Here is a 9,203-nt window from a genome sequence, read left to right as displayed (position 1 = left end):
AAAGCGAAAGCTCTGATGATGAGGCTTCGGGTCGTGGTGATACCCCGCCTCGCTCTCCTACCCCAGAAATTCCCGTTCGCTCCCAACCTCCTTATCCTCCACCCGTCACCATCCCAATATCCATCCCTCCAATATTTCCTATCCCTACCTCTCAACCATCAACCACTATTCCTATCCCTGCTCCAATCTTCACAGACACTACCACTACCACCACTACTAGAGGGGATCATTCTACAGCTCCCACCCCACCTGTTACAACTGAACCACCAGTAACAACCGAACCTCCTACCACTACCAAACCCTTATCACCTACCTCATCTACTGACACCACCCCAGTTCTAGGCGGTGAGGACTTGGAATTTGATTCCACTTATTTCAGTCCTTACCGTGTACAAAGTGATGAAGACGACGATGCACATGTTACCAAGCGCCATTTAAAGGCTGTTACTGACAAACTTGATCAGCTTCTTTCCTCTTCATCCACTGGTGCTTACTCCGATGCTGCTCTCAAGTCGTTATTCTCTTCTATTGTCAAAGAGCACGATGCATCTCTCTCTGCCGCAACAAAGGCCATTGATGCCTCCAGTTCCCAATGTCAGAAGGCCTCGCTTGCTGTTGAGGCCTCAACGAAAGAATGCAAAGATGCGACCGCAAAAGTCGAAAAACTAATTTCTGAGGCTCAGTTATTCCTCGACTCTTTACAAGCTGCTGCTCAAAAGAATACTCAGACAGTGAATGCTTCTGTCGATAATCTCCAGCGCTCTCTTGAAACTGAACGGTCTAATCTTGAAGCCGCTCGACAGGCCATTGAAGCTGCTAATGAAAAACTCCATGGTAATGTCAAGGACCGTCTGACTCAGCTGGAAGCCGAATTGGCTGTCGAAAATCGTATCATGGATGAGCTCGACAAAAGAACCTCTCAGCTGAAGATGTAGAACCTCAAGCTTCGCACTGCCACAGCTGAACTCAATGATTTGAAATCTGAGAGCGAGGTTATACGAAGCTCTTCTGGCGATGTTCACTCCATTTTACTTCACCTCCTTGAAGCCCATGATCCCATCATAACCATTACCATCCGAAGGCATTTGGCTGACAAACTCAGGCCTGCATTGGACATCCTTAGTCGTATTGAGGGTGTTTCGGTGACTGGTGTCCAGCCGAAACAAGGGGGAGAGAAGGTAGCAAAACCTCAACCTCCTCCCGAACCCACATCAACTGCTGCACCGAAGGTTAATGTAGCTTCGGTCAGCAAAAGGGATAAAAAGAAGAAGAAAATTAGAGAAAATGATGAAAGTGATGATGATGATATTGGAGATATTTACGGAGCTGATCCCACTAACATTTTTCAGAAAACAAAACTGACCGATAAGGAGCTTGAAGAAAAGATTATGAGGGAATCGTTTGAAAAGAAGCAGAAGGAAAAGGAGCTCTTGGAGAAAAAGAAGTCACTCTTTCCTGAATGGAACATTACTTCGCTCCAGAGAGAAGCTATTGATGAACCGAGTACTCATTGGCTAGAACCTGTAATGTCTTTTGGGCTTGAAAACTCCAAGGATGCACAGTTTGACATGCCCATCACTCGAAAGGCATTCATCTTTCACTGCTTCAACTCAACTGCTGTTATCCCTTCTCCGGACCAGAAGGTAGATCGGGATCTGTTAGAGTTTTATCTGGAATTCGCTCAGCCACAGTACCTAACATGGAGCTTACAGAAAATTACTACTGTCAAGGTGCTGAAACCTTTCTCAGCTGGGAAATTTGTCAACGTCAAATTCAAAGTGACTCGTGGCTCTGATGGCTCGATTCATAACTTTTCCCTGGCTGATCTACCGAACCTTAACCCTCACGACTGGATACTCCTCAACAACATTCTGCTGTCTAATCCTCAGGAGTATCAGCCGATAATAGACCATATCAAGCGAATGCTTGTTTGCTACATTCATGAAGTAGCGAAGATGGACCAAGAAATTGCCTCTGCCATTCACAAGCATCCAATGATCAAACCTTCTGGCAGGAATGGCAATGTCAATGTCATGGTCAAGGGTAGAATCGACCCCCAATTTCACACTGTGATGTTCATCAGGGGCGAAGGCCAGAAATGTCTATTCGCTCTTGTTGACAAACACCTCTTCTCAACTGCTTGCTTGAAGCACATTTTGGAGATTATTCAGAGGTGTAGTCAGAATACAGCAGCCGACAAGAAGATGTTTACTGATATGCTGAGATGGTACATTCAATTTCGGCAGACACTTCTTGCAATCATCCCTCGGCTGTTTAAGGTTGTCAAGACTGTGAAGCCTACTCAAAGGAAATGATCTCTCGCCTCATTTGACGCAAAGGGGGAGATTGTTGGGCTTATAGTGTTGCGTCATGGGCTCGGTCCTTAGCCCAGTTTTGGTTGCCGGTTTGGGCCTGTCCAACCGTGCATGTTTTATTCTAGGGTTTAGTATTTAAGTTGCATGCATGCAGTCTTTGTGTTTAACGCTTTCATTATTTTTCTCATTGAGTTTTTGTAAACCCTAGCTCGCCTCTACAGTGAAAGTTCTTCATCGAGCTCTGCTGAGGCGTGACTATATTTGAATCATAAGCATAACGTTGATTCCATACTGTGTTCATATTATTATTGTGTTTGTTTTGTTTGATCTTCATATTTTTCCTGTAAAAGATCTAATCGATCTGAGATTTATTCTCATCAATGTTGTTATGGATTGTTTGTTTTCTTGTTTGTATGTTATATATGCCAACATATTAAACATGTTTTGTGATGAGTTGAGGGCGATCCAACTATGTGTTGTAGTCCAATATACTTGAGGCGGACCAACGTTATGTTGAAGGCCGAGGCAGACCAACTTTGTGTTGAAGGCCAAATGGGCGGACCCATTTTGTGTTGAAGGCCATTAGTTGTAAATAGTGTATGTATATTGACTATTACTGATGTGGTTGCTGGTATGTATTTCTCCATCTTCTCTTTATTACTTTTGACTATTACTTATGTTTATGTGTTGTTTTTAGGGTCGTTCCTAGTGAACGACATTTCAGCTATGGTATTGTTTGATTCGGGGGCTAGTCGATCGTTTGTGTCGCTTGTACTTAGCAAGCGACGTTGCAGAGCTCCGGGGGAGCTGGATTCCCGCTCGACGTTGAGATAGCAGATGATATGTAACATCCAGGAATCAGGTATATCCATTTAATCCCTCTTCTTTTCCAACTTGTCAGAACTAGCCCATGGAATGAATTTGTAGCAAATGAGTATGCTGGGCGTACTGAGGAGTACGCTGCGCGTACTCATGAGCGTGCTCTTGATGCGGATGCTACCCAGTACGCTGGGCATACCATAGTGTACGATGGGCGTACTGGGCTCAGTCATGAAACCCTAAATGAGACTTGTGCACTATAAAAAGAATGCTATGGCCTCCATCCCAGCCACCATTTCGAGTGAGTGAAACCCTAAAGGAGTTAAGCCTTCGTTTTAGAGCTTGTGAGTGTGTGTTTGAGCTTGATAAAGTGGTCTTGTGAGATTTTGAAGAGAAGAAAGGCCATTGTAAAAGCTAGAGTTGAAGTGCAAGCCTTGGATCTGAGCTTTTCAGAGGTTGGAGCATCATTTGGAGGTAAAAAGCTCAAAGCTTTCTTAACCTTTTTGGATTTGTGCATTATGGACCATTTTTAGGGTTTTTGTCCCAAAGATGGAGACTTTATGAGTAAATGGTCTCCATAAGCCTTGATCTGCCCTATTTCAGTATTAAATGTGTTGTAGATCTATAAAAATCCAATCTTGATCGTTAATATCGAGTCATGCATGAGATAAGAGCTTAATGAGGTAAGAGGATAAGAGTTTGGAGTGATTGGTGACCTTTACAGCCATGCAAAGGCTTAAAGGCTTCGACTTTATGGGTTAAGAGGCATTAGAAGGACTAGATCTGGAATATGAGCTTGTGTCTTAACCGTTTCTGACCAAAAACCATTAAGAGCATGAAATTGGGACTTACGCTGGGCGTAAATCCCAATACGCGCCGCGTAGGGGGTCGAGTACCCCGATTCTGGATGGCCACGGAGTACGCCCCGCGTACAGAGCTGGTATGCGCAACGTAACTCCCTGCAATTTACTTTCGTTGACTTTTAGGGTTTGGTCAACAATTGGACTTGTGGACCATTAGAGGGGTAAAATGGTCCTTTTAGCCTTCTGAGAGAAAATAGGAAGGGATTGGTCTAGCCTTGAGAGCCATTATTGATTTGAGATAATTACTTTATGTAATTAGGCGGGAGCTAGGTCATTGTTCCGAGTTCAGGGATATTGAGCACGTGAGTTACTAGACATCATACGAGGTGAGTCTTCTCACTATACTTTACCTTGAGTGGTAGTTATGTGTGACAGGAAGGTCGTATGTGCTTATATTGAGTATTACGTTATCCTGCCTTATGTGTTATATTGTGCATTATTTCTTTGTGATTTATGCCATGCGGAGCTTTATAGACCGGACCAGAGGGTCCAACGATTTATGAGGCCAGAGGGTCCTCAACCAGACCGGAACGGAGGGTCCAACGAGCTAGACCGGACCAGAGGGTCCAACGAGCTATGGGATTGGAGGGTCCCGCTGAGACACATTGACCGGAGGGTCTCACAGAGTATAGCCTCGAGTGGCTAATGTGATATGTGTGGTATTTTAGGGAACTCACTAAGCTTCGTGCTTACCGTGTTATGTGTTATATGTTTCAGGTTTTCTCAGGATCGTGGGACGGCACCGGCTTGATTGTACACACCAGAGAAGGAATTATGTTTCGAGGATCCTGGATTATTAATTAATTAAACATGGAGTGCGTTTTGTCAATTAAACAAATGAGATTTTATGAAATGTGTTATGAAGATTATATGATTTAAAATGAAAAAAATTGTTTTGAAAATTTACGTCGTTACATGATAGGACCGTCAGGGTCGCGAGAGTTCATAGAGGATGTACACTTCGGTTATTTGATGAGCAGTTTTCGGTGGACTTAGTCCCTATTCCCCTGCGAGGGAACAATGTTATAGTAGGTATGGACTGGTTGAGCCCAATGGGGCAGTGATAGATTGTGAGCAACAGTTGGTTAGAGTTCGCACTCTCGGTGGGGGAGAGTTAGTGATTCAGGGCGAGAGGCCACAACGCGGACCGATTCTCTGTTCAGCAGCGAGAACGAGACGTTATTTTCAGCAGGGTTGCGCAGGATATGTTGCTTACGTCATGGATACCCGGGAGAAGGGTAAGGCGATGGTCGATGATGTACCAGTAGTGCGAGAGTACTTGGACATATTCCCGGAGGATTTGCATGGGATACCTCCGGAGAGACAGGTTGAGTTCCGAATTGACCTGGTCCCTGGTGCGGTTCCGATAGCCAAGGCACCGTATCGGTTGGCTCTTCCCGAGATGCAGGAGTTGTCTACGCAGCTGCAGGAGCTGCTAGACAAGGGTTTTATCAGGCCGAGCAGTTTACCATGGGGAGCCCCGATCTTGTTTGTGAAGAAGAAGGACGGGTCGTACTGTATGTGCATTGATTATCGGGAGCTGAATAAGGTAACGGTGAAGAACCGTTACCCACTCCCGAGGATAGATGATTTGTTCGACCAGCTTCAGGGAGCATATTGATTTTCCAAGATTGATCTACAGTCCGGATATCACCAGATGCGGGTCAGAGATGATGATGTGCAGAAGACCGCTTTTAGGACCCGCTATGGTCATTATGAGTTTGTGGTGATGTCGTTTGGGCTCACCAATGCTCCAGGCGTGTTCATGGACCTCATGAACCGCGTGCGCAGACCGATGCTGGATCGGTCTGTAATAGTATTCATTGATGATATCTTGGTTTATTCCAAGACTGAGGAGCAGCACGAGGAACACCTGAGGGAGGTGCTTGAGACCTTGAGGAGGGAGAGACTTTTCGCAAAGTTCTCCAAGTGCGAGTTCTGGTTGCGCGAGGTGCAGTTTCTGGGGCACCTTGTCAACCAGAAAGGTATATTAGTAGATTCGGCCAAGATTGAGGCCGTGATGCAGTGGGAGGTCCTGAGGTCTCCATCCGAGATTCGGAGCTTCCTGGGTTTGGCAGGGTACTACAGGAGATTCATCCAGGATTTCTCCAAGATAGCAGTTCCGTTGACCCGACTGACCAAGAAGTCGGTGACGTCTCGCTGGGGTCCTGAGCAGCAGACAACCTTTGAGACGCTCAGGCAGCGACTGTGCGAGGCGCCGATTCTTACCCTGCCATAGGGAGTAGATGACTTTGTAGTCTACTGTGACGCTTCAATCACAGGTATGGGAGCAGTGTTGATGCAGCGGGGGCATGTGATAGCTTATGCCTCGAGACAGTTGAAGCCTCACGAGGCTAACTACCCGACGCATGATTTGGAGTTAGGGGCAGTGGTGTTCGCCCTCAAGATTTGGCGGCATTACCTCTACGGGGTCCGTTGTACTATCTACACGGACCACAAGAGTTTGAGGTACCTCATGGACCAGCCGAATCTGAACATGAGGCAGCGTCGGTGGTTAGACGTGGTAAAGGATTACGACTGTGAGATCCTTTATCACCCGGGCAAGGCCAACGTAGTGGCCGACGCCCTGAGCCTCAAGGCGGTGGCGGCTCCGATCCGAGATATCTGTCTGAGAATGACAGTGATCACTCCACTACTGGAGCGGATTAGGGAGGCGCAGGTTGAGGGCCTAAAGGAGGAACGTCATAAGTGCGAGAGGATAGTGGGCCGAGTAGCTTCGTTTGATTACGTAGCCGAGGATTATTGACCCTGCATGGGAGGGTCTGGGTACCGTACTGGGGCGGAGTACGATAGGTGTTGATGGATGAGGCTCACAAGTCTCGGTTCTCCATCCATCCAGGGGCGACGAAGATGTACAGAGATCTTCGACCCGATTACTGGTGGACCTGCATGAAGCGGGACGTAGCTTGGTATGTGGAGAGATGCCTGACCTGTAAAAAGGTCAAGGCAGAGCACCAAAGGCCCCACGGCAAGATGCAGCCGTTAGACATTCCTGTGTGGAAATGGGAGGATATCACTATGGACTTCATTACTAAGCTTCCCAGGACCGCACGTGGGGTTGATTCGATATGGGTCATCGTGGATCGGTTGACCAAAAGCGCCCATTTTATACCGATCCAGGAGAGCATCTCGGCCGAGAAGTTGGCCGAGATTTATGTGCGAGAGGTGGTGGCACGTCATGGAGTGCCTGTCTCAGTGGTGTCAGACTGAGATGCTAGGTTTACTTCCAGATTTTGGAAGCGTTTTCACGACGAGATGGGTACTCATCTCCATTTCAGCACCGCTTTCCACCCTCAGACAGACGGACAGAGCGAGAGGACGATGCAGACTCTCGAGAACATGCTTCGAGCATATGTGCTAGACTTTGGTGGCAGTTGGGATACGTATCTTCCGTTAGCGGAATTTTCGTATAACAACAGCTATCACTCCAGTATAGACCGACCTCCCTTCGAGATGCTCTACGTGAGGAAGTGCAGGACCCCAATTTGTTCGGGTGAGGTCGGTCGGAGAGTCATGGGGAGTACGGAGGTAGTACTCAAGACCACAGAGCGAATTCAGCAAGTCCGGAGCAGGCTCCAGACTGCTCAGAGTCGGAAAAAGAGTTACGCCGACAAGCGGCGTTCGGACTTGAAGTTTCAGGTGGGCGATATGGTCCTCCTGAAAGTGTCACCCTGGAAGGGTGTTATCAGATTTTGGAAGCGGGGCAAGCTGGGCCCCAGGTTTATTGGTCTGTTTAGGGTTTTGGACCGGGTGGGTCGGGTTTCTTATCGGTTAGATCTTCCAGCAGAGCTCATCCAGATCCATAGCACATTCCATGTTTCTCAGTTGCGGAAGTGCTTAGTGGATGATTCAGCAGTGGTACTCCTGGAGGACATTCAGGTTGACGATAACCTGAACTATATCGAGAGACCAGTGGCGATTTTAGATCGCAAGGTGAAAGAGCTGAGGAACAAGAGAGTAGAGTTAGTGAAGGTGTCGTGGCAGCACCAGAAGGGTTCAGAGTGGACATGGGAACCCGAGGAGGAGATGAGGGAGCACTACCCGGAATTGTTTCCAGATTCAGCAGACTTCGAGGACGAAGTCTAAGACAAGTGGGGGAGAATTGTAACGCCCCATTCCTGGTACAAAAGTAATTCCCTAAATGTTCATTTTATAAGAGCTACTCGACGAGTTGGTAGACCTAACTCGTCGAGTAGATGCGAGCTGGACCGCGGGGTTTAAGTGGATTACTCGACGAGTCAGAAATGGACTCGGCGAGTAGGTCCATCAGGAGGAAACCCTAATCCTTAGGGTTTGCACCCTATTTAAGCAACATTATGAGTCTTCACCCCAGCCTCCATCACCTCCACAGTCCATTCTTGAAACCCTAGCAACCATTGAGTGTCTTAAAGCCTTTCTTGCCATTTTTGTGTGATTTGAAGTTAGGAAAAGGAAGAGATCTATTGGTGGTTCAAGAAGAGGCAGGAGATCCAGAGTTTTGTTGCATTTTAGAGCTCTTGAAGGTATAAAGTTTATACCTTGGCTTATTTTCACTTAGATCTTCATGAAAGCTTGTTTGATGCCACTTTTGGGTCCTTTCCGAGCTAATTTCGGGTAGAGAGCTTTTGGGACTGTAAGGACTTTAGATCTAGGCACTCTTGAGCTCCAGAAGCTCAAAGTTACCACCTTTATTCAGCCAAGATCCCATTCTATGCCCTAGACTCTCATTTCTAGCTTGTTTTGGGTGATTTAGCTTCATAGCATCATGCATGAACGTAAAGTTAGCAACTTTACGTGTTATTCTAGCCTAAGGAGTCCAAATCTATGAATTAGAGGCACTAGAATCATCCTAGGATCAACTGTATAATATGAGCATGCAATGGACTCGCCGAGTTGTTCTTGGAACTCGACGAGTCGGATCGATGTCCCCAAACCCTTCTTTGATTATGAGTGAAACCACTGAGTTAAGGAGATGACTCAGTGAGTTGGACATGAGTGAGACTCGGAAACAAAAGAACTCGACGAGTCCAAGGAGAGACTCGACGAGTAGAATCGAGATGTCCCGATGTTATGACCGTTTGAACTCGTCGAGTCGGTAGAGGGACTCGGCGAGTTGGGTTGACTGAGAGTTGACTTTGACCTTGGCGTTGACTTTGACCAGGAGGGTAAAATGGTCATTTTACCCTAACAGGGATATTCAATTTTT

This window comes from Lactuca virosa, chromosome 5 (assembly GCF_052849685.1).
Source record: "Lactuca virosa cultivar CGN04683 chromosome 5, Lactuca_virosa_CGN04683_v6, whole genome shotgun sequence".
Classification (NCBI taxonomy): domain Eukaryota; kingdom Viridiplantae; phylum Streptophyta; class Magnoliopsida; order Asterales; family Asteraceae; genus Lactuca; species Lactuca virosa.
The sequence above is the reverse complement of the archived record's forward strand: the minus strand, read 5'-3'. Positions refer to the sequence as shown.